The 25,579-nt window shown below is 39.8% G+C and overlaps 1 non-coding gene across 1 annotated transcript; it reads left to right on the top strand.

The window, feature by feature from the left end:
* The first annotated feature begins 22,197 nt into the window (after positions 1 to 22,197).
* On the top strand, positions 22,198 to 22,304 carry LOC136547703 (small nucleolar RNA R71). Its single transcript, XR_010781666.1, has one exon. It is a non-coding gene; the product is annotated as a small nucleolar RNA R71 (small nucleolar RNA).
* The last annotated feature ends 3,275 nt before the right edge of the window (positions 22,305 to 25,579 follow it).

Here is a 25,579-nt window from a genome sequence, read left to right as displayed (position 1 = left end):
AGCGCCATTGACTTAGACACTCAGCAAAGGTGGCCACTTTGCCGAGTGTCTTGTCGGCGACACTCGGCAAAGTGGCAACCTTTGCCGAGTGCCTGGACCGTGGCACTCGGCAAATCTGTGATGTTTGCCGAGTGCAATGGCCATTGCACTCGGCAAAGCATGTTCCCAAGTAGTTCCCAGATGATCACTTTGCTGAGTGTCATGGCCATTGCACTCAGCAAAGTGACTGAAAACAGCCTTTTATTTGTTTTTTACATCCCATCCAAACAAACAGAAGATATATATAACAAATATCACCAACATCACATATATATCATCAACAGCACATTTATATCACCAACACCACATATATATCACAAACGTCACATATATATCACAAACGTCACATGTCTCACAATATATCACAAATAAATTCACAAGCAATGCAAGTGCTCCATCATCGTCAACCACAATTACAAATAGAAGTATCATTAACAACCACAAGTATCATCACTGATTTGGTGAATGATTCGCTGAAGCATGAGGATCGTTCGATGCCGCCGATTGATTCTGCACAAAGGAGAAGAGATTGCATGTGTGAGACAAGTTAAATATATACCATATATGAATAAAACTTTCATACTCCATTAGGTTTGACCGTAAGCATGAACATACAAACTAAAACATTTATACTTATAGGAGTAGAATAGTGAGGAGGTGGAGGTGGAGCGAATAGCGAAGGTGACGGAGCTACACCCGTAGCGGCGCCAAGACTTTGCATGTACTGAAGAATCTCTGCCATCTTCCGCTGCTCGGCCTCCCGCTCGGCCTCCACCCTCTCCATCTTCACCTGCATCTGCTCCCGTATCCTCCTCTCTTGTTCCAGCTGGGCCTACAATATATTCACTCCAATGTTACAATAATGCAAAGGAAAGGTATGAAAAAACCAATGAACGATGAATAAACCAGGAATAACCTCGAGTGCCTCCACCCGGTGGTGTGAAGTGTCCTACCGAGGTCGTATGGCCGGGCTCCTGCTCCTGCTGCTTGCTTGAATCTAGGAGAGACTGGGAGTAGCGGCCGAGTCGATTGCGCCATCGCCAATCCAGTACCGCCCATGCTTCTTGCCTCCTCCCACCCTCATGACGACTTCTCCGTCAAGGTCCTCGGTGCTCGGATCGTACTCTGACCCATGGACCTCCCTTGCCATCGATGTGTACTCACTGAGGCGGTTGTGGACGGTCGCATTGCTGTACGCCTCGGGCCCGTCCTCCGGGTTGTAGTCGACATCGGACGTCGCCTTGCCCTTGTGGGCCATAGCAAATGCCTTGAAGATGGAGCAAGGCTGGCCACCATGTGACGCCGACTGCGAGAAAAAAATGCAAGATGATTAGAAATCATACAGAATTGAGCATTAGAATAAATAAATGAATTTACGTACCTATGTTTCTGCGTATCCGCTAAGGCTGCGGCTGCCTTGATGGTGTGCTATACCTGGCATCATCAAACGCCGCTCCCGGCACAAGTTGTGCGCTCCTCCCACTCGCGTGAGCACCACCTGTCCACCATCTATTCCCAGCACTGGGGATGCGTGGCGCACCAATAAAGAATCATCTACAGACCATCAAGTACATGACATATCAGAAGATGAAATTAAGCCTACTTAATCTCAAAAGGAATCAGTATTAATGTTCTATATTTACCTGCAGTCTCTTTACCGAGTGCCTGATAAAAAACACTCGGCAAAGTCTTGAACACTCGGCAAAGAAGCCGTCTCCGGTAGTATAGGGCTCCTACTTGCACCGCTTGAGATTTGAGAAGCATAAGTATCACACAATATCTTTGCTGCTTCCAATCGCAATTCTTATCTTGATGTTACTTTACTATTATAACATAAACTTGTGCAATGAACTCAAACGACACGAACTAAGAAATGAAGTTGTCAACTAAACAGCTACAAAGATTAAGAAAACATCACCATTAACTTAATCATGCATTACAGGCTGTTTACAACGGAACACTAAAATGTTTGCGTTCGGCAAATAGTTCTCCTCTTTTTCTATCTACAAATTTAGCGTTGTAGAATAGCATGCATGCATCAACTGTATTGTAGGCACCATAATTCAAACGCTATCGTGTGGAGTCATAATCTCCAGCGAACTGAGCATAGTTTAGTTGGTAGGGTTTCTTGTGATTGAACATTGGCCAACCGGGTTCAAGTCCTTGACTCGACACGGGTGATCAAATTTTTTTTCTTTTTTTTAGAATTTAACAGCGCTATGACACCAAGAGATGGTTTGCCACCCCAACTTATATCCATCGGTTCAGATATAAGGGCAGTCCCAATGCTAGAAACTACATATAGTTTCTATACCTATTAATATCTATAGATACTGTATATAGAAACTATGGTTCCAATTGATAGTTTCTACAGAACAATTTTTTATCCAATTATATACATTCTCTCTCTATTCTCTACCAATCACATCCCTTCATGTCTTAGTTCTCGTATAGACATGGTTTCTAACTTAGACTCAGTTTCTATTATTTTTGCTCTCTCCCTTTAATAACTACCTTGCCACACAATTAATGTCTATAGAAACTATAGTAATTTCTGCATTGGAAGTGCCCTAAGACTTTGACGGCATGACAAAAATCTTCCTCAATTTGCATCCCATATATATCTCACATTTCACAGGTAACTCAACAGCCGTTCGTGCCCTGCTAGTCAACCATACCTCATCTTAAACAACAAGAACTGATGTTTGATGATATGAGAATCAACCTGGTGCAAGCAAAAAATTAAACCTCCTGAGGTGCAGCCAACCGGAGGATCGAATTGCTTTTGCCGCAGCAAGTTCATTCATCTCCTGCTCCTGCTCCTGCTCCAACCAGCCAAACTAAGCTCGTGGAACTAAATGGCTGTAGCCGCTCTATAGCAGCGCAGCAATAGACCAATCTTTAGCTATATACAAGTTACAAGCCTTGCAGCAAGCACTTAATAATGCGACAGAAAGAGAGCTACTGAACCCGATAGGAGGCGACCCAATTCGTCTAAGAACAAGCTTTTATGCGGATGACGCGGCACTCTTCATCCGACCCATGGCCCAGGATCTGGACAACCTTCAACAAATTCAGCACACCTTTGGAGAGGTGACAGGGCTGAGGACAAATGTTGCCAAATCTGAAATTTATGGTATTAATTGTGAGGTGGAGGGTACCCAGCTTGCTGATTCCTTCACAGGAAAAATAGGACAGTTCCCCTGCAAATACCTTGGGCTCCCGCTGCACATCGGTAGAATGAAGCGAGAGGCGGAACAGATCCTGATTGACAAAATTGGAGCAAAACTACCTGGATGGAAAGGAAGACTGCTGACAAAAAGCGGCCGGCTGGCGCTAGTCCAGTCAGTTCTATCCTCAATTCCGACGTACCACATGTCAGTTTTCACTCTCTCCAAATGGGCTATCAAAAAAAATGACAGAATCAGACGCAACTTCCTATGGAAAGGATCTGATGATGCAAGATCGGACCATTGTCTGGTTAATTGGCGCAGAGTGACACGATCAAAAACACTTGGCGGACTTGGAATCAAAGACCTTGGCGCTTTCAATCGGGCATTGAGGCTGCGATGGATCTGGCACCACTGGGCAACACCGTCCAAACCTTGGACTGGCTTACAGATTGCAATGACTAGCACAGAAGAAGCACTGTTCAGATCTTGCACCACCATTAAGTTGGGCAATGGGAACAAAGTGAAGTTCGGGAAGGACAACTGGCTCAATGGGCGAGCTCCAAAAGACATTGCGCCAGATTGTTATAAATTGGCTTGGCGGAAGAACCAGAACGTGGCAAAAGCACTGCAGAGGAAACGATGAATGTGGGGTTTGCATCGAATGACCACGGACCAAGAACTGCACCAATTTGTTGAATTGTGGAGTCAACTACAGGGAATTGAACTTCAACAGTAGGAAGACGAGGTGGCCTGGAATCAGAGGCTAGTACTCTGCGAAATCGGCATACAACATCCAGTTCACAGAAGCATTCTCAGAAATGGACTGGAACAGCACCTGGAAGATCAAGGCCGAACCCAAGTGTCGCTTCTTCATTTGTCTCTTGCTCCAACAGAAATTGCCAATGGCGGACCGAATTATCAAACGCGGTGTAACATCCCAGATGTTAAAAAGCAATTAAAACTTGATCATGAGCATCATCAAGCATAATTACCCAGCATTGTTTCATTAATGCATTTTATGTTTCATTTATAGCATACATATGTTGCAATTGTGATGTTTCACATGTTGCATGAAATGTTACCTTTGATATTAATTGAGGCACTTTGTGAATTTAAATATGAAAATTTGCTTAAACAATTAAAAGTTGGTTAATATAAACTTTGTAGTTCAAGGTATGCTTTATAATGTAGAATCAAAATTTTGTTGTGCTTCCAAGTCAAACATGTTAAATCTATGCTCCAAATATTGAGTTCAATAGCTAATCTTCACACTTAGCCATTTTGACTAAGTCCCTGAAATGCAGTTATTAAGTTCAATTTTTGGGTATTTATCAAATCAATTTTCACAAATAAAAGTTGGACAAACTTTATTTCATTGATTGGTAGAATGTTTGATCTATGATAATGTATAGTTGGTTGAGATGTTTGTTAGATGGTTGATCAATAATTAATTGCTCAAATATATTTAACTGAAATAGTTTCCAAACCCTAACTGAATTGTAGTTTCCAGTTTTAAAGTGCCCCTTTTCAAAATTCAAAACCTTCAAAACTAACAAGTTTTTGGGGTTAGTTCTTTAAGCAATGTTGGAGATCATTCGTTGTGGTAGAACCACCCAAATTATATAGTCCACGTGCACCTGTCATTGTCATAAAGACCTCTGACTGCTGCACACGAGAGCCAGATAACTCCTGTAGTCTGTCGGGTGTCTTCGGGAAACCCCGAATCATCCACATTTTACAACTCATACAGGATCAACATGGAGTTACCACAACATTACAACACATGGTACAAAAATAAGTTACATCAGAGTGTGGAAGACTTATAACCTTAGATTACAAAACATGTTCAAGTAAAACTTAACTTAAGTTCCAAAAGGTGAGTAGGACTACAGAAGCAACCTAGGCGAAGCATCTAAGATAGAAGAGACAGCCAGATCATGTCGAGCCCACCGACATGACCTCGATTTAGCAGCACAAGTCAGAACCTGCAACATGGGTTAACAAACCCAGAGTACTTGATGATACTCAACAAGTCTTACCCGACTAAAAGAAAAGACTCAAGGGTATGCAGGCTTTAAAGGAAAGTTAGAAGCAAGAGTAGCTTTTGCAGAAAAGCTTACTATAAGTGAATTCTTACTTTCAATGTTTTAGCTTTGTATTAAGTTATTATCAGTATCCAATTTGCAACTGTTCTAAATCAATCACTTCATTCATCATCTCATCCCAACTTATATCACCTCGTATCCATAAGTAACCATGTTTCCATTAATTAACTACGATGATGGTGCGAGGATCTAGTCTCCTATTACCGTAGAGCAAATGACGATTCGAATCGATTAGGGCTAGCTGGGGTTTCCTTACCACACGACATATGCAGGTCCTAGACCTACATATATCAACCTTCACTCGGATCCTCCAAAACGTGAATGGGTCTAGCGCTACCCAAGAACAACAGGGATTTAAGTTGCCAAGGAACAACAGGGATTTAGGTGTTCCAAGGTCCACAATCAATATCCAAAATGCACCAAAGCCTTTTAAAGATTTATCTAAATCATTATAGTATTTATTAAACATGGAAAAATGCATTTAAACTAATTAACTAATTTAGAATTATCAAAATAGTATCAAACTTTTTGTGGAGATAGAATTTAACATGTTAGCCACCATAAAAAGTTTCATGATTAAAGGATAATTATTTTAGTTTATAAATTTCATGCAAGGTCCATTTTCTATTAAAAGAGGTATTTTTTAAGCATACCAAAACTACTGAAAAATGCTTATCTCATATTTTTCCATGGTTAAGCACATCATAACAAAGCTACACAAAACTTTTCATAATTTTATGAGCTCTAATTATTTTGTTATGAATTAAACAAGAAACTACATATTTAGCATTTTTCTAAAAAACAAAAATTATTTTCTATGCCAAAACTTTTCTCACCCACGCGCAGCCAGCCACAAAGGCTGACACGTAGGGCTGGGTCAACTGCACAGTGCCGTTCACGCTGACCGCGGCAGCGCTGGCCTTGATCGGCGGGTACTCATCTCCAGCGAGGTTTCCGGTGATGGCACGAGAACCTACGCGCTCGGGACAACCTCGCGCACACACCTATGGTGATGGTTGAACCTCTAGCATACTGCAACATATGTGGTGGTGCACATGGCGGCCCGGCGGCACTCCGACGAGGCAGAGGCGACCGACAGTTGTGACTCCGGGCGATGGGGACTACACCTACATGCTTGTAGACACCTGTGATGGCACACAGAGACAAAATCCGCAAGCACACGGGTATCGAAGTAGTTTTCGCCTGGAGTATTATCGAGTATTGTATCCACAGAAAAACGTATGTACGTCGTCTAAACACTAGTTTGTTCAGGGATAGCAATCAAGGTTTAAAGTATGAGTTGAGAGGACCCTATGCAAAGCAAGACTTATGATTTTAGTGTTCATGTTGGGACGCCGCTTAGATGGTAAAGCATCGCTAATACATAACTCTACCAACATGGCTACGGTCCTACTAATTTAAGAACGTGCTCAATTTGGAGTGGACTATAGAGGATAGATGGGGCTGTCACCACCCACTACTACCATGCAACCAAGGAGCAGGGAGTAAACACAGGTAGCCGATAGCCTAAGCACCACACTTATGCTAACAATTACTACTCTAATCCAGCTAGCAAGAACTAGAGTACTCAAAAGAACTGTGAACCCGTGAACAAAAGAGCACAATACTCACTGTGACTTGCAAGGCTTGGTGGTTGAAGCGGAGGTGAAGCAGGGGCGACTGCCGTCACGAAGGACGGTGATGGCGACGTGGACTAGGTGGTGAGCTCACGTTCTAGCAGGACCTGTATGGTAGCGATAAAAACAAGAGGTCGATGAGCACCACCAGATCACAAGGGAGCTAGAACATCAAATGAAAAGAGGAGAGGTGCGCCCTAGCAGGCTGTCCATGGTGGAGGTAACCATGGCGGCCATGGTGGCATTGCCGCAACAAAAACGGCAAGCGCGGCTGCGTTTTGCGATGAGAGGCAAGGCAAGCGGGCTCAGGTGATGCGCGGGGTCAAGGCGGAGCTATGGGCGCGGGGAATTGGACAGAGGTGGAGCGGGCACGATCAATTTTGCCAATGAATGGAGTTGAGTTGATGGTGAGGAAAAAGGAGTAGGAGAGGCGACTGTGGCCGGCACGGGCTTAAGACGGTGTGGGCGGCTTCTCCAGCTTCGCCGACACCTGCTTGGAAGTGCTACTACGAAGCAGATGCGCGTCGCGCGCATGGAGGGCGGCGTAAGCGGTCGATGGCAAGCAGTTGCATGGCAGCGAGGCTGCTGCTGGTGAGGCTACTGTAGCAACTGAACCCGGCGTAAACACTGCGCTTGATCTCTAGATTTTGCTAAGCAACATCGTGACCCACCTTAAGCAAAGTTGTTCATTGATCAAAGATCTCCAACATTTCTTGAAGAACTGACCCCCAAAAACTTGTTAGTTTTGAATGTTTTGAATTTTGAAAAGGAGCACTTTAAAACTAGAAATTGCAATTTAGTTAGGGTTTGGAAACTGTTTCAGTTAAGCATATTTGAGCAATTAATTATTGATCAACCATCTAACAAACATCTCAACCAACCACACATTATCATAGCTCAAACATTCTACCAATCAATGAAACAAAGTTTGTCCAACTTTTATTTGTGAAAATTACCCAAAAATTGAACTTAATAACTGTATTTTAGGGACTTAGTCAAAATGGTTGTGTGAAGATTAGCTATTGAACTCAATATTTGGAGCACAAATTTAACATGTTTGACTTGGAAGCACAGCAAACTTTTGATTCTACATTATAAAGCATACCTTGAACTACAAAGTTTATATTAACCAAATTTTAATTGTTTAAGCAAATTTTCATATTTAAATTCACAAAGTTCCTCAATTGATATCAAAGGTAACATTTCATGCAGCATGTGAAACAACACAACTGCAACATATGTATGCTATAAATGAAACATAAAATGCATTAATTAAACAATGTTGGGTAATTATGCTTGATGATGCTCATGATCAAGTTTTAACTACTTTTTAACATATGGGATGTTACAATCATCCCCCCTTAAAGAAATCTTGTCTTGAGATTACAGAGTGCAAAACCCATGGCTTCAGTAATGGAGAAGGAAATGTGTCAAGCACGTTAACTTGAAAGGAGCTCATAAAACAACAAGGGTTTGGTTCAAGAATTATAACCGAGATCAAAGAAAGCTTGTAATCAACAAGAAATTTAGGAAATTCATGAGAAGTATAGACATGAATTTTTCCAAAAAGAGTTCCAAAAAAAAGCGAAAGCACATTAATTGTAGGCTATAATGGATAATGACCACAGACCCGATAACAGTGAGCAATTGTTGATATTTATTAACATGTCACTTGTCTTAATTAGCCACCTATTATATGCCTACATCTCTTAGCATTACTTGTGTTAGGTTGTCATCCCTAATGACGGTGCCAGAGATGCTTGTTGGTTTTACCTAGTATTACTTCTTGAATGATACTAAGTAGTTCTTTATTATTTCATGTGACTAAGAAGAATATATATATATATATATATGAAAGGGATCTACAAGCGCACAGATAATATACCATTGTAGCACTTGATCCGGTAGTATTCCAGGTATCGTTATTTACCACAGGAAAGGTCTAGCATGGACTTGTATTGATAACTTATATTATTGATGGAGAAGTAAACCATAACCAATATTCTACTCATAACAGGGGTAAGTTATAGGATAAGATATATATCTATATGATAAGTATTGATCAATGATAATGATAAATCACTCAGAGTATTGCTTTCTATAGCATTAGCACGGTCAGGTAGAATATTAGAGGAATAATTCCTAAGTCATTCTTAATTATAAGTCAAAGCATACATTGATTAGTGCAATTATACCTAGTAGTCATTGCTAAGACCATCGTCATATCTACACATAAGGGATATTACTAAGGAAGATTAAGAATAGAGATTGTCTTCCATCGTAACCGCATCCTACGTGCGCCTATATTCGGGGAGTGGGCTACAAAGGACTCAACAGGAGTGTCACATTCGTGATCTACCATATGACCTGGAATATAGGGTGTATCCATAGGTAAACAACATATAAGCACCATGCTTACACAATGTCGACCACCCACCCATGGATCCATAGAGTGAGCGATATACGAACTTATGCATGAATATGATGATAATCCAACTATACTAAGCATATAATCAAGGTAGATAATGAACATTATAATGAAGAATATAAATGAGATGAATACTAATATTGTCATAACAATTGTAGCTAGCATATAAAAGTAATGGAGACACAAAAGAGAAGGGGTACAAAGATTATACCAAACCATGCTCTTGACATGATTGAGAATCCAAGCGAAGCCTGCTTGCCTCCCTCTAGATCTAGCCTAACTAGCTATGCCCTAGAATATGGTGGAGCTCTAAGGATGATTAGGGTTTCTATCTTTTCAAATGACCTATGCCTCAGGGGGGTGGCAGGGGCTGGTATATATAGGCCAGAGCGTCCATCGTGATCCCTTGGATCAAACCGACTTAAAGGATGGCGTAGATGCATCCTAGGAGGCGGTGGAGAACTAACATAACAATAGAGGCTAACATGCAGGTCCTAGGGGGCTGCATGGCCTAGGTAGGGCCGTTGGTTGCCACTCGGGCTCCACCTTAGTGTGGAGTCCTCTCTAATCTTCTAGAGTCTTCTAGTGTCTGTTTCATGGCAGATAAGCGTGATTAACTCTGACATATAGGTCCACCTTGACAGTTTTCTAAATAAACCCTGTAGAACTCATAGATACACCAAAACTCATAGAATTTATTAGTTTAAACCCCTAGACCTTTGTTGGTGATCATATTTATGCCCATATTCATGTTTTATTGATGGTTTATAATAGTTGTTAACTACCATCAACAAGCTCCTCCAAGCTTAACATTTACTAGTCCCTTAGCAAAGCTAAACTCAGCAAAATGGATCAAGAGTTGCTACAATGCTCTCACTCCTCAAAAGTACACATGCGTTCAAACAAGAATTCTCTTCTAGATTAGAATAAATTGATCTGACTTTTAAACTTACCAATATTACCTTCAACCATGGGGCTTCTTAGCCTACACTTGGGTCTTGAGCAATTGAAAGATAGAACAATCAAGTCAAGCACTATGTTTCAAGTTCTTTGCTCAACTATTGTTCCGGAGTTTTTTTTAATTTTCAAAATAAAACTCAGAGCTTCCATTGTATGACACTCTCAAGTCTCTCAATATGTGTGGTATTTAAGGATCCTCACCAAGGCAATAATGATGTTATGCCTTTCTCTTCCTACAACTAAGGTTTATGTGGGGCTTATAGGAATGGAGAAAACATGAAAGAGCATACTTTCAATACATATATTATAAAATCAAACCTCAGATCCAAAGAGGGTTGAGTCATATAATCAAATCAAGTTGTGCATGTGTGTGGATGTATGGGGTGGATATATATGGTGGCTAACCAAATTCTTCTAGGCTCCTTGAAAACATATCTCTCTTTTGGAACTTGAAAACAACTCTGTAAGAAAACACGGGCTATCTTATTCATCTTTTTTTCAGGCAGGCATCGAAGTACCCATTATTTTAGATATCTCGAACACTTGTCCATTTTTCTTCAACACACTTTTTTTTAATGAATAACTTTTGCATAGCCCAATGCTTCTTTTCTACATAAAACTTTTGAGAGATAGCAACAAGAACTTATAGCATTTATTTGATGGATATCCTATAGGGCATATTTTTGGTGTTTACTCCCAGTATAGGAGTAAAACATTTTTGGGTGGATCTAAATGGAATGGCATGTTTTTGCACCTACCCCCAGTGTAGGAGTAGTGCATATGTAGGTGGTGTGTACGTGATCTTGATTTTAAGAACATGACAAATCTCTCATAAGGTCAACAAAGCTTGACTAAACTCAATACAAAATGAGTAGCATATATGTAGAAGTTTTCCTAATCTAAATATCATATTTGGCTTTGGTTGGAATTCAAGCTTTGTCATACAGGAGCTCATCATGTAACATTTTTATGTTTTCCAAAAGATAAATCTCTAGAACTTTAGTATCACTTGGAACAAGATAAACAGCAGCTCAGACCTTCTCATATCATATCCGTCAATTACCTAAACTTAGATCAAGTATATGCTACCCACGAGTTTTAAGTTCAGAGTAAATCCTTATATCAAAATAGTCGTATCCAAAACTCAAAAGAATTCAAGGCTAAAAACTAGGTACTTGAAAGGAATTACAACAGAGCAACTATTCATCATTTCCATTGTAAGAGACTATCCTCAGAGTCCATTTATTTAAATCTAGACATACATTTTTTTATTTTGTTTTCTCACTTTTAAGATCACACCTTATTACTAATTATCATAAAGACAAAACTTTTATTTTGCTTTTAGTTTGTTATGCATCTTTTTTAACAACTATATAGCAAACGTAGAAATAGTAAAATAGAAGGGAAATAATGCTTAGCTAGATACATGGGGGATGCTCCTCCCCCAAGCTAGATGTTGGCATGGTTGAATGTTGAAGTTGAGTGATCCTTCTCAGAGTAGTTTTGCCAGCGGATGTCCTTCTTGTTCAGGAGTGGAGCGAGATGAAGTCGACCGGATGAACTTGCTCTTGATCTCATGTATCATCCTACAAAATACTAGCAAGAACACCAAAACTCGTGGAACAGATTAGGATAAGGGGTTAGCGGTCAGTCGTCCAGAGATTAGTTGTTCTTGAGATTTAGAAATACTCTTGTATTGATAGAGTTTTAATAGGATGTATGTCTAGTATTTTTTGGATTTTCTTAGTTTGATATGCAAAAAAGCAAATATATATGCATGGTATTTTTATTTATTTTTATGCAACCATAGTAAATATTCCCACGCTATAGAATTATTCACATGGGGCTTAAGCTTTTTTTATGAAGCAATGATGCAATTTTTATTTTCTTTTACTAATGCAATGCTAATGTAGAAAAATAAATATGCTAAAGTGACAAGTAATTTATGCAATGCTAGAAAGTAAATATGAATAACTACCGATGTTACCTCACAGCGAGGGTTCGGATTTTAAGTCCTTCGGACAGGACTCGGCTGGAGGAAAGACCTTTATTCCTAGGGTGCATCACCTAGTCTCAGCAATGGAGACCCTGATGGCTGCGCCTCTTATGATGGTGACTCAGACGGCATTACCTTTTCCTTCCATACTTGCTTGGTTTGTGGACTTGACTTTGGCGGAGTAGGTTCATCTTTCATAGGCTCTTTAGGATCTTTATCTTCCACCCATTCATTCCATAGGGGTTGGTTCCTTTGACATCGGGACGTTCGGTGTCTCCTCCTAGAGCGGGTCTTCTTTGGCTATTCATAAGTGGTATAGCTATTGAAATAACATGTACCTTTTCCCTAGGGAATTGAAGTGGATTTGTCTAGATCTGATGTAGATGATCGCGTTGGTAGTGTTGAGGAATGGTCTTTCAAGGATGATGGGTGTATCGTCTTCTTCTTCACCCATGTCTAGAACCATGAAGTCAGCAGTGGCAAACTAATCGTGTATTCTTACTATGACATCTTTAGCTATTCCCTCCGAAAATATGATTGATTAGTCCGCCATCTACAATTGCATATATGTAGGGAACAAAGGTTTGTCACCAAATAAATATTCATACATTACCTTGGACATTATATTAACACCCTATCCAATGTCATAGAAGGTCTTGTGGAAGAACCTTTGTCCAATGGTACACTCAATCGTTGGTACGCCTAGATCATCCTTCTTAGCAAGGAATGGTGAAGTGAGGAGTTGGTTGTACTCAGATCAGAGTGTTTTGATCATGTTGACTGTTTGTCCTTATGGCTGCTTGGCCTTGTTCTTCCTCCTTCTCCTATTTTTTTCTTCTTGCTCACTGTTGTCTCTTCGGACAGGTAAGGTGTCTGTGGATGTCCAGGAGATTGCAAGATGTGGTTCTTGAAAAAAAAACTTCTCCTTTCTATCCTTAATTGTGAAGTAGATCTTGGCATGGTCCTCGTAGATCATGGCTTTTGCAGTGCTGTTGGTATATTTTAACGCACACATAAATCCACAAGCACACGGATACCGCTGTAGCTTTCACTCGGAGGTATTCCAAGTATCGTATCCATAGGGAAATGTGTGAGACTAACTACGGTCTAACTTAACTAGGGGTAGCAACAAGGTTAGGATAAATAGGAGCGTAGAGAGGACAACTAAGGTTCTCTAGTTGTGACTTGGGTAAGCTATGTCTTCTATTGTTTAACTGGGGATATTACTAAGGTAAGCACAAGCAGAGTATGTTTCCTATAGTAACTAAATCATGTTAGGCCTACAAATGGGAGGTGGACTACAGAGGATTCAACGAGGCTATAAGAGTCACCCTCGTGAGCTACCACTGATCTGAAATGTAGGGTACATCCACAAGTAATCCGATCTAAGCACCACACTTACACCTATAATTACTGCTTTAACCTAGAGTGTCCTATAGATTAAAGCACTCAAAGAGTTGTGAACCGGATGAGCAATATAAACACGATGCTTACTTGAATTAGAAGTTGATTACCAGAGAGATCTCAAAGGTGAGCTCAAGTAGAACTTGGATCCCCAAGGTACAAGCCGTAGAGTGAGCACCGATAGGCTAGCACCTCCTCCAAACTCTTCCCTCGCTCTCTATCTCACTATTCTATTTATAAGACTAGATCCTATAGAGGACTAATCTTCTCTTGATTGTTGGCTCTGATTGTGAGCCCTTAAAGAACGGCTACAGGGCTATTTATATAGGCCGAAGTATCCATTGTGAGCCCTTAGATCAAACCCACTTAAAGAACAGCGTAGATGCAACCTAGGAGGTGGTAAAGAACTAACATAATGAGGCGGAGGGTGATAGGTGGCCCTAGGGGCTAGGCGGCCTATAGGTGGGGTCGGCCGGCCCCACCTGGCAGCCCCTTGGCTCCCGCTTTAGTGTGGTGTCCTCTGGAGTCCTCTAGAACCTTCTAGCGCCCGTTTCATAGTGGATAAGCATGATTAATTCTGACATGTAGGTCCACCTTGACGATTTTCTAGATAAACCTTGTAGAACATATAGATTTAACAAAACTCATGGAATTTGTTAGTTTAGACCCCTAGACCTTTGTTGGTGATCACAATTGTGCCCTTATACATGTTTTATTGATGGTTTGTAATGGTTGTTAACTACCATCAACAAGCTCCCCCAAGCTTAACCTTTGTTAGTCCCTTAGCAAAGCTATACTCGGCAAAAATGGATCAGGAGTTGCTACGATGCTTTCACTTCTCAAAAGTACACATGCGTTCAAACAAGAATTCTCCTCCAGGTTAGAATAAACCGATCTGACTTCAAACTTACCCATATTACCTTCAACCATGCGGCTTCTTAGCCTTCACTCTTCGGTCTTGAGTAATTGTAAGATAGAACGATTAAGTCAAGCACTATGTCTCAAGTTCTTTGCTCAACTATTATTCTAGAGTTTTTTTCAAAATAAAACTCAGAGCTTCCATTGTATGACACTCTCAACTCTCTAAATATATGTGGTATCTGTGGATCCTCACCAAGGCAATGCAGGATGTTATGCTTTTTCTCTTCCTACCACTAAGGTTTATGTGGAGTTCATAGGTAGGGAGAAAGCTAGAGCATACTTGCAATGCATATATTGTAAAGTCAAACAATGGGTCTAAAGAGAATTGAGTCATATAATCAAATCAAGATGTGCATGAGTGTGGAATATATGGTGGATATATATGGTGGATACTCCTAATTATAATTGGCTCCTTGAAAACTTATCTCCCTTTTGAAACTTGAAAACACTTGCTAAAGAGCAAGGGCTATCTTATTCATCTCTTTTTTTCAGGCGGACATCTAAGTACCCATTGTTGTAGATATCTCGGACACTTGTCCATTTTTTTCTCAACACTTTTTTTTTCTTTATCTTCCCTTTTTATGAATAACTTTTGCATAGCCCCATGCCTTTTTTCTGCAACAAAACTTTAGAGAGATAGCAACAAGAACTTGGAGCATTTATTTGGTGGATGGAAAACCTAACAAACATGTTTTTTGTGTTCACTCCTAGTGTAGGAGTAGAACATTTTTGGGTGGATCTAGATGGAGGGCATGTTTTTGCGCCTACCCCCAGTGTAGGAGTAGTGCATATGTGGGTGGTGTGTATGTGATCTTGATTTTAAGAGCATGACAAACCTCTCATAAGGGTCAACAAAGCTTGACAAAACTCAATGCAAAATCAAGCAGCATATATGTGGAAGTTTTCTAGCCTAAATAACATGTATGGCTTTGGTGGGAATTCAAGCTTTGTCATACAGGAACTCATCATGTAGCATTTTTGTGTTTTCAAAAGATAAATCTCCAGAACTTTAGTGTCACTTGAAACAAGATAAACAGCAGCTCAGACCTTCTCATATCATATCTGTCAATTACCTAGACTTAGATCAAGCATATGCTACCCATAAGTTTCAAGTTCAGAACAAATCCTTATGTCAAAACAATCTTATCCAAAACTCAGGAGAATTCATGGATGAAAGCTAGGTAATTGAAAGAATTACAACAGAGCAACTATTCATCATTTCCATTCAAGAGATTATTCTGAGTCCTCTTTATTTTTTTTAGCTCCTAAAAACAAATTAAAGCAAACTAGACACACCTTTTATTTTGTTTATAATTTTACTAGATCACACATTATTACTATAGCTATATATATTTATTATAAAGATAACTTTTTATTTTGTGTCATTCATCATTTTCTTAACTATTAAAAAGAAACTAAAATCTAAAGCAAAAGGAGAAAGAATACTTACCTAGATACACGGAAGTGCTTCTCCCCCGAGCTAGCTCTTTCGGTAGAGGTTCGGTATTGTAAGTCCATCGAACCGAACTTCTTATTGTGAAGTTTATTAATACCTCGGTTTGTTCTAAAGATGAAGATTCTTTTGATGATGCCTCTAATGGTGATGTCACCTTCTTCTGCCAAACCTGTCTTGGTTTTGAGTTTTGATTTTGGTTTGACAGGTTCAAGACCTTCACTTATAGAAATTGGGGAATCAATTTCCCCACACTTTGCTTGAAGTGTGTTCTACTATAAAACAAGGTAGAGATCAAATGCATGGGCTCTATTGGTGGGAAAACACCAATAGAACTGAAACTTTCTTTATTCTTCTCTATCCTTTAGGCGTATTGAACAAGATGAAGTTGATGTTATGTGCTATGTTCAATTATGTCATAGGTAATAAGATTAGAAGGTTGAGCATGAATGTAGCATTTAAGTTCATTTGGTAGAAAAGATTGAGTTGCTTAACCCATGGAAGGATTGTCTATCTGTGCATAATGTATCAATATTTACATGATTATGACTATCAGCTTCCAAAGATAGGATGTGCATTTTTTTGTTTATTTGGTTAAGACTATGATCACAAGAGAGTGGTGCTAGGAACAAGCTTGAAGAACTAAACATGTTGAGTTAATTAGGTTGGATCAAGTAGAACTGTAACTCAAACATGTTTGTTTCTTATTTGTGTGCCTACCAGAATCATGGAAAAACTTCTTAAATGATGACTATTTACCTAGGAGGTTACCTTTGTCATTGAAGCGTGATGTCACCATATGACAAAGGGTAGATGACTTGTCATGGTCCTTCCCTTTTGCTTGAAGTTTTCCTTTTTCTGCTAGCCTCTCATCTTGATCTTGAGCTGTTCATGAGCTTATTGTCTCCTAGATTGCACCCTTTCTTTCTCATCCTTTTGTCATGCCATCTTTCTGCTCTTCGATTTTTTTAACACCTTGTTAGATTTTTTTCCTCACTCATTGGTTTATGCCTACAATGGATTAGTGGACAACACATACCCAAACGAATATACATTTTTGAAACACGGGTTGTTTGTCTAGGATTTTGTAATTTCCCTCTATGCTAATGAAAAGATGGTGTTAGAATTATTTTAGCATAGTTTTTGTTTATCATGTTTTGTATAGGCATGGCTCAAGGCAAAGGTAACTTGTAGCTAAAGACAAAACAAATGACCATGAATGAGTTGTCTTCTTTGCGCAACGTTATTGGAGTTCATCATGTGCCTTGCTTCGTCTCTGATTTGAATTCATCTCATGGCTTACCCCAATTGATTTGAGAGTTTCCTATAGGGGTTAGTCTAACAAAATAACCAGTATCTACTAAAGCATACTTTTGGCTCAAAAATCAACCTAGACACCATGTCTAATTTGATTTAGGAAGGCATTTTAACCTAAGCCCTCGCTTAATTTAAAAGCCTTTGGAAGTAAAATTAGCACACCTTTTGGTTCAAGAATCAAACTAGACATCATGTCTAATTTAAAAGGTGTATGAACATACTCCAAACCTTAAGCATACTATAGTAAACAACGGTAGCATGAAAGCATTATAGAGATTTATTCAATTGGAGATGAAAAAGCATGATTGTTATTGAGCATGATTTAAAGGTAGAGACAACCAAGATAAATTAGCAACATGGCATAAGATTTTTTAGAGAAGCCCATCCCCTAGGCTTGAATTTTGCAAGGCAAAGTCAAGTTTGGATGGATGTGATTCAATGTTGCATGATGATTAGTTGGACATACCTTGAGTCGCCATCGTTCATTCTTTTTGCTTCAAACCTGAAATGGTTAGTGACAAAAATGCCCGAATGAATATTTTCACAACTATGTTTCTATGCTTATTTCACAAGGGTATCACAGCAGAAGGTGAAAACTCATATTATCTCCTGAAAGTGCTTGCTTTAGGACAAAAGCTCATCCTTGGAAAACCTTCTAATTGCACTCAAGTTGGTGAAGTGGTTTCCCCTCCACCACCAACCTTTATGTACCAATCTCAAGATTCATTCCAACAAGATTTACAATATTTATGATAAACATATGCATCTACAACCACCCTTTCAATAATTTTATGAATAGGGAGTATGAGGGGGTTGAAGATCTTGTATGTGGCAATGTTAGAGAGACCAATTGATTCAGGAGATTTCTCATGTGAGCATGGATTTGATGAGGTGTTCATGAAATAACTCTCATGCTCATCAATGTCATCTTCCTTTTCAAGCTCCAAGAATGTTTCTTCATGAATGTGCAATATTTTCCTTGGATTGGAGACTCTCGGGGTGATCTCATCTAAGGCTTCCACCAAACTTGGATGAGTCATGTTTATTAAAGATATTGATTCAAGCTCACTATTTGAATATAGGCCAAGTTTGGATTCTACCCATAAGGCTTCATCCTTGTCCATCTATTCTTTAGCAATGGCATATGAATTCTTAATACATTGCAGCCAATTCTTAATACATTCCAGCCATTGTCGTTGCTCTTCTTGGTCATCCTTATGGTCTTCATGATTCCTATTCTTCGGTTGTCTTAATGGATTTCTAGGGTCATCATGAGACTTAGGAGAAAGAGCATAAGAGGGATCATTGGGGTCAAGGATGGGTTGAGAGATGGGTTCAAATAAGACATCTAATGTGGGTATAGAAGGGGAGAAGATAGGATTGGCTTCTAAATGGCTTGGCTCTCCTTCTATGGCATCACTAGACATGTCATCCTTGAATTCTTCCCAATGTCCCACATGGGAATAAGGACGCTTTCTAAGAGATCCCTTCTTGCGAGGATTTGAATTATATTCGCTTGAAGGTCTCTTATGAGAATCTAATGCTCTCCCATAATCAGCACCAAAGAGGTCATCCTTAATCTCAACAGGGATTTCCAAAGGTGGAATTCCTTCTTCTTTTGGGGGATTTTGGGTATTGGTGGTTCAGGATTGATAGGTAAATCTTGAGATCGGAGTGGATGTGATTTGGCTATCAAAACTTCCTCTTCTTGTTTCAAAGAGGATTCCTTCTCTTCTTTAAGGAGTTCATAATGAATGCTAGTGCAGGGAGTCTTTCCACTAATTCTATCAAGCATAGCCCTTGCTTCACTAGTAGACAAATGAAGAAAAGCACATCTAGAGGCTGCATTAAGGAATTCCCTGGAATCCTTGCTAAGACACATGTAAAAATGTTGAAGAAGTACAGGGTCTTGAATGGCAAGGTCTAAGCCAGTGATGATTAGTTCATTAAAACGATCCCACGATGTACCAAGAGATTCTTCTTTTAGTTTTCTAAAATTTAGAACCTCTTTTCGAAGGCTGACTACCTTAGAGATGGGAAAGCAACATAAACAAAATTTAGAGCATAATGTTTCCCAATCTCCTTGCATACTTCCTACGGTTAGACTGTACCATTATTTAGCTCTTCCCATCAAAGATAATGGGAATAACTTCCATCTTAAGGTCTTCTCAGACATGCCAGCGATACGCAAGCATTCACAAATCCGTTCAAACTCTCATAGGTGTGAGTATGGATTTTTGTTGCCTTCTCTCAAGAAGGATTGATCCTGAATTAATTTTATTAAACTCAGGCACAGCTCATAACCAGGTGTTATGATAAGCTCTGAAGATTCTGGTGGTTTTAGGCTTTCGCTTGTAGGTTTAGCATATTGATAGATAGGAGTGGAATCCATGCTAAATAAAAAAGTAAAACAAAAGAAAGAATAAAAGATAAAAGGTTAAGCTAGGCTTGTAGTTAATTCAGCAACCGTTTCTCTGACAACGGCGCTAGAAAGCTTGTTGGTATATTTTAACGCATGCAGACAAATCCGCAAGCACACGGATACCGCTGTAGTTTTACCCGGAGGTATTCCAAGTATCGTATCCATAGGGAAATGTATGAGACTAACTATGGTCTACCTTAACTAGGGGTAGCAACAAGGTTAGCATAAATAGGAGTGTAGAGAGGATAACTAAGGTTCTCTAGTCTGACTTGGGTAAGCTATGTCTTCTATTGTTCAACTGGGATATTACTAAGGAAAGCACAAGCAGAGCATGTTTCCTATAGTAACTAAATCCAGCTAGGCCTACAAACAGGAGGTGGACTATAGAGGATTCAATGAGGCTATAAGAGTCACCCTTGCAAGCTACCACTGATCCGAAATGTAGGGTACATCCACAAGTAAGCTGATCTAAGCACCACACTTACACCTACAATTAATGCTTTAACCTGGAGCGTCCTATAGATTAAAACACTCAAAGAGTTGTGAACCTGATGAGCAATATAAACACAATGCTTACTTAAATTAGAAGTTAATTACCAGAGAGATCTTGAAGGCAAGCTCAAGTAGAACTTGGATCCGCCAAGGTACAAGCCGTAGAGTGAGCACTGATAGGACAGCACCTCCTCCAAACTCTTCCCTCACTCTCTATCTCACTATTCTATTTATAAGACTAGATCCTATGGAAGACTAATCTTCTTTTGATTGCTGGCTCTATTCCTGAAGATATGAATTAGGGTTTTAGGGATCTGCTGAGGGAGGGGGGTACAGAGTTGTTTATATAGGCCAAAGCGTCCATCATGAGCCCTTGGATCAAACCGACTTAAAGAATAACTTAGATGCAACCTAGGAGGCATAGAGAATCGACATAATGAGGAGAAGGCTGACAAGTGGCCCTAGGGGGGCCCACCTAGTAGCCCCTTGGCTCCTGCTTTGGTGTGGTGTCCTCTAGAACCTTCTGGTGCCCCTTTCACGGCAGATAAGCACGATTAATTCTGACATGTAGCTCCGCCTTGATAGTTTTCTAGATAAACCCTGTAGAAAATATAGATTCACCAAAACTCATGAAATTTGTTAGTTTAAACCCCTAGACCTTTGTTGGTGATCACAATTGTGCCCTTATACATGTTTTATTGATGGATTATAATGGTTGTTAACTACCATCAACAGGTGCTTAGGAAAGGTCGGCCCAAGATAATGGGTGCCCTTACATCTCCACCTATTTCTAAAACCACAAAGTCTGTGGGAACATATGATTGTCCCACTCGAACAATGGCATCTTCAATAACTTCTTTGGGGTAGCAGAGTAACTGATCTGTAAGCTGCAAACGCATATTTGTGTACAACAAAGTATCTCCATTAATTTTATCATAGATTACCTTAGTCATGATATTGACACTTGCTTCGAAGTCACATACAACTTCCTAAAAAATGTGAGGTCTAATGGCGATGGGGATGACATGTCTCTCTAGATTGCTCTTCTTATTAGGCAAGGTATAATCTATCCACCTTCCCGTCGATGGCTCTATGTAGTAGTAAGCTACATTGTGAATATCAACAAGATTTATAGTTTCTAGATTTTCCGGTTGCCCCATAATCTTACCTTTGTCGGTCGGAGGAACAACAACAGCCAGCTGAGCTATTTGTGATTCTATCATTTTATTGAAGCTATCTTGGTTTTTAATGGTAGAGGAAAAACTATCCATTCTATTATTTATATTTTCTAATATTTTATCATTGGAAGCTAGTTTTCTAGATAAGTTCTCCATAATTTTAGCTTGGCTAAAAATCAATTCTCTCAAGGGTGGTTGATTGAAATTATTGCCTTGAGGGTTACCTTGGTAGTTTGGTCTTTGTTGCTGATTCCATCCTTGATTTTGTTGAGGACGAAAGTAGTTGTTGTTGATGAAGTTCACATCCTCATGGGTTTTAGGACAGTTGTTCCCTAAATGCCCAGTGTTTCCACACTCTTCACACGTCATGCGGGAATCATGAATGTGCATGACTTCTTGCTTCTCATTAGCTCAGTCTTCGAGCTTCTTCATCAGCAGGTCCATCTTGGCAGACAACATGTATACCACCTTGAGTTGATGCATACCTTCGCCTCCCTTGCGGGTCTAAACACGTTCTCATTCTAGCCTTGGTTGGAGGCCATCTTCTCCATAAGAGTTGTTACAGCTGAGAGTGTGAGTGATAGAAATGCACCTCCAGCAGCAGCATCCATAGTCTCATGGGTACTGTTAGTCAACCCATGGTAGAAAGTCTACATAAGTAGCCAATTCTCCATCCCATGATAAGGACATTCTGATATCTAATCTTAGAAGCGTTCCTATGCCTCAAGGACAGATTCATCATGTTGCTGCTGAAAGCTTGAAATTCTCCCACGCAAAGCAATGGTCTTGCTTATGTGAAAGAACTTGGCTAGGAAGGTAGTGGAGCAGTTATCCCATGTAGTACTTCTATCTTTGTTGGTGTAGAACCATTGCTTCACCTTCCCCAAGAGTGAGAATGGGAAAAGGTGAAGTAATATGATGTCTCTGGTCACTCCTTTGATGGTAAAAGTGTTATAGATCTCTAGGAAGTGTTGGAGATGTGCACTCGCATCTTCATGCGCCTTTCCACAAAACTGGCTTGCTTGCACCATGTTGATGAGAGCTGGCTTGATCTCGAATCTATTGTCTCCGACATTGGTTGTCGGTCCATTACAGATGTTGGTCATAGTTGGAGCAGAGAATTCGCGGAGAGTCTTATCAGCCATGGCTTCAAATTCAGGTGTTAAGCTTCGCCTTATCTGGTTGTCTTTCGACCCTAAAGCTAAAACTTTCTTGAGTTTAGCCTTAGTTCTCTTAAGTAATGCTTTTGGATCATCAACGTAGTTTGTCGGAAGGTCAAAACTAGTCATACATTACCCTGCATAAGATACACAAGTAGACAACATAGGGGTAAGCCTGTTTGAGCAGAGGTCAATGGTTATCTCGATCACATAAATAAGTATAAGTTTATCAATACTTCCTTTGCCTAGCTACCTTCCCCGGCAACAGCGCCAGAAATGCTTATTGGTATTTATTAACTTGTCACTTGTCTTAAGTAGCCACCTATTATATGCCTACATCTCTTAGCATTACTTGTGTTAGGTTGTCATCCCTAATGATGGTGCTAGAGATGCTTGTTAGTTTTACCTAGTATTACTTCTTGAATGATACTAAGTAGTTCTTTATTATATCATGTGACTAGGAAGAATATATATATATATGAAGGGGTTCTGCAAGCGCACAGATAATATACCATTGTAGATCTTCACCCAGGAGTATTCTAGGTATCGTTATTTATATTTTTACCACATGGAAGGTCTAGCATGGACTTGTATTGATAACTTATACTATTGATGGAGAAGTAAACCATCACCAATGTTCTACTCATAACAGGGGTAAGTCATAGGATAAGATATATATATGATAAGTATTGATCAATGATAATGATAAATCACTCAGAGTACTGCTTTCTATAGCATTAGCATGGTCAGGTAGAATATTAGAGGAATAATTCCTAAGTCATTCTTAATTATAAGTCAAAGCATACATTGATTAGTGCAATTATACCTAGTAGTCATTGCTAAGACCATCGTCATATCTACACATAAGGGATATTACTAAGGAAGATTAAGAATAGAGATTGTCTTCCATCGTAACCGCATCCTACGTGCGCCTATATTCGGGGAGTGGACTACAAAGGACTCAACAGGAGAGTCACATCCATGATCTACCACATGACCCGGAATATTGGGTGTACCATAGGTAAACAACGTATAAGCACCATGCTTACACAATGTCGATGACCCACCCATGGATCCTTAGTGTGAGCGTTATATGAACTGATGCATGAACATAATGATAATCCAACTATACTGAGCATATAATCAAAAGTAGACGATGAACATTATAATGAAGAACATAAATGAGATGAATACTAATATTTTCATAACAATTGTAGCTAGCATATAAAAGTAATAGAGATACAAAAGAGAGAGGGTACAAAGATTATACCAAACCATGCTCTTGACATGATTAGGAATCCAAGCAAAGCCTGCTTGCCTCCCTCTAAATCTAGCCTAACAAGCTATGCCCTAGAATATGGTGGAGCTCTGAGGATGATTAGGGTTTTTGTATTCTGAGATGACCTATGCCTCAAGGGGGTGGCAGGGGCTAGTATATATAAGCCAGACCGTCCATCGTGAGCCCTTGGATCAAACCGACTTAAAGGATGGCATAGATGCATTCTAGAAGGCGGTGGAGAACCGACATAACAATGGAAGTTGACATGTGGGCCCTAGGGGCCGGCGGCCTATAGGTGGGGCTGGCCAGCCCCACCTGGCAGCCACTCATGCTCTGCCTCTGTGTGGACTCTTCTCGAATCTTCTAGAATCTTCTGCTGTCCGTTTGGTGGTGGATAAGCGTGACTAACTCTGACATCTAGGTCTACCTTGATGATTTTTTGGATAAACCCTGCAGAAATCATAGATTCACCAAAACTCATGGAATTTATTAGTTTAAACTCCTAACCTTTGTTTGTGATTATATTTATGCCCTTATTCATGTTTTATTGATGGTTTATAATGGTTGTTTACTACCATCAACAGCAACCAGCAGTATTTCCTTTATGACCATAGTCAACAGGAGACCCTAGGTTTTGACACTATATCGAGGTCACGGATCATGGTACCATCATAGCGCACAATTGCAGTAACTTTTAACCAACACATGTTGGCTATCAGAATTAAGGTATAGCATGTGTCAGGCAAAAGAAACCAAGGGATGACACATGCATAGGATGAGAAGTCAAGGATCAGTCCTAGGTTTCTATATTGAGTTGGCGGTGTAAATTAAGTGCATACAAAAATTCCCCAAGGATTAGGAACTTATGGTTCAGAGATAGCCAAAAGGGTGGTTAATTTGGCAAAACCTGGTACATGACAAGATTTTATTGAAATGAAACAGCTATAGAGACGAGTAGTTGTCCCAGAGTAACATAGGAAATTTGAACACCATTATATTTTATCCTTATGTGGATGGTATGATGCATGCTTGTCCTATACATCTTCACAATGGTAGCTGGACATAACTTACTTATATAGGGCAATAGTTTATACACTATCTTCACTCTGGCACCAGACAGATGTTGAATAGCACTTTGCAAAGCATTGTCGGAGAAGTTCGACCTTCCATTTGACTTCCTGAAGTAGAGTTGAAATGTTTTCGACGTCTTCTACTTAAGTCATTAGAAAGTCTTTCATGAGTCTTCGGGAGCAAGCATAAAGGAGACTAAAGAATACTTTTAAGTTGTTTTTAAGTTGTTGCCTTCAAAAACTTTTAATTTGTAAGTTCCTTTTGAAGTTTTCAAAAGTAATGTTGTGACAGATCCATGTATGAGCCCTAATACCAGCTGTGGTAGAACCACCCAGATTATATGGCCCACATGCATCTGCCATTGTCCTAATGACCTCTGACTGCTGCACACGAGAGCCAAATAACTCCGGTAGTCTGTCGGGTGTCCTCGGGGAACCCCGAATCATCCACATTTTACAACACATATAGGATCAACATGGAGTTACCACAACATTACAACACATGGTACAAAAATAAGTTACATCAGAGTGTGGAAGACTTATAA

The sequence above is a fragment of the Miscanthus floridulus genome, chromosome 3 (genome assembly GCF_019320115.1).
Source record: "Miscanthus floridulus cultivar M001 chromosome 3, ASM1932011v1, whole genome shotgun sequence".
Taxonomy (NCBI): Eukaryota; Viridiplantae; Streptophyta; class Magnoliopsida; order Poales; family Poaceae; genus Miscanthus; species Miscanthus floridulus.
The sequence above is the reverse complement of the archived record's forward strand: the minus strand, read 5'-3'. Positions and strand labels throughout refer to the sequence as shown.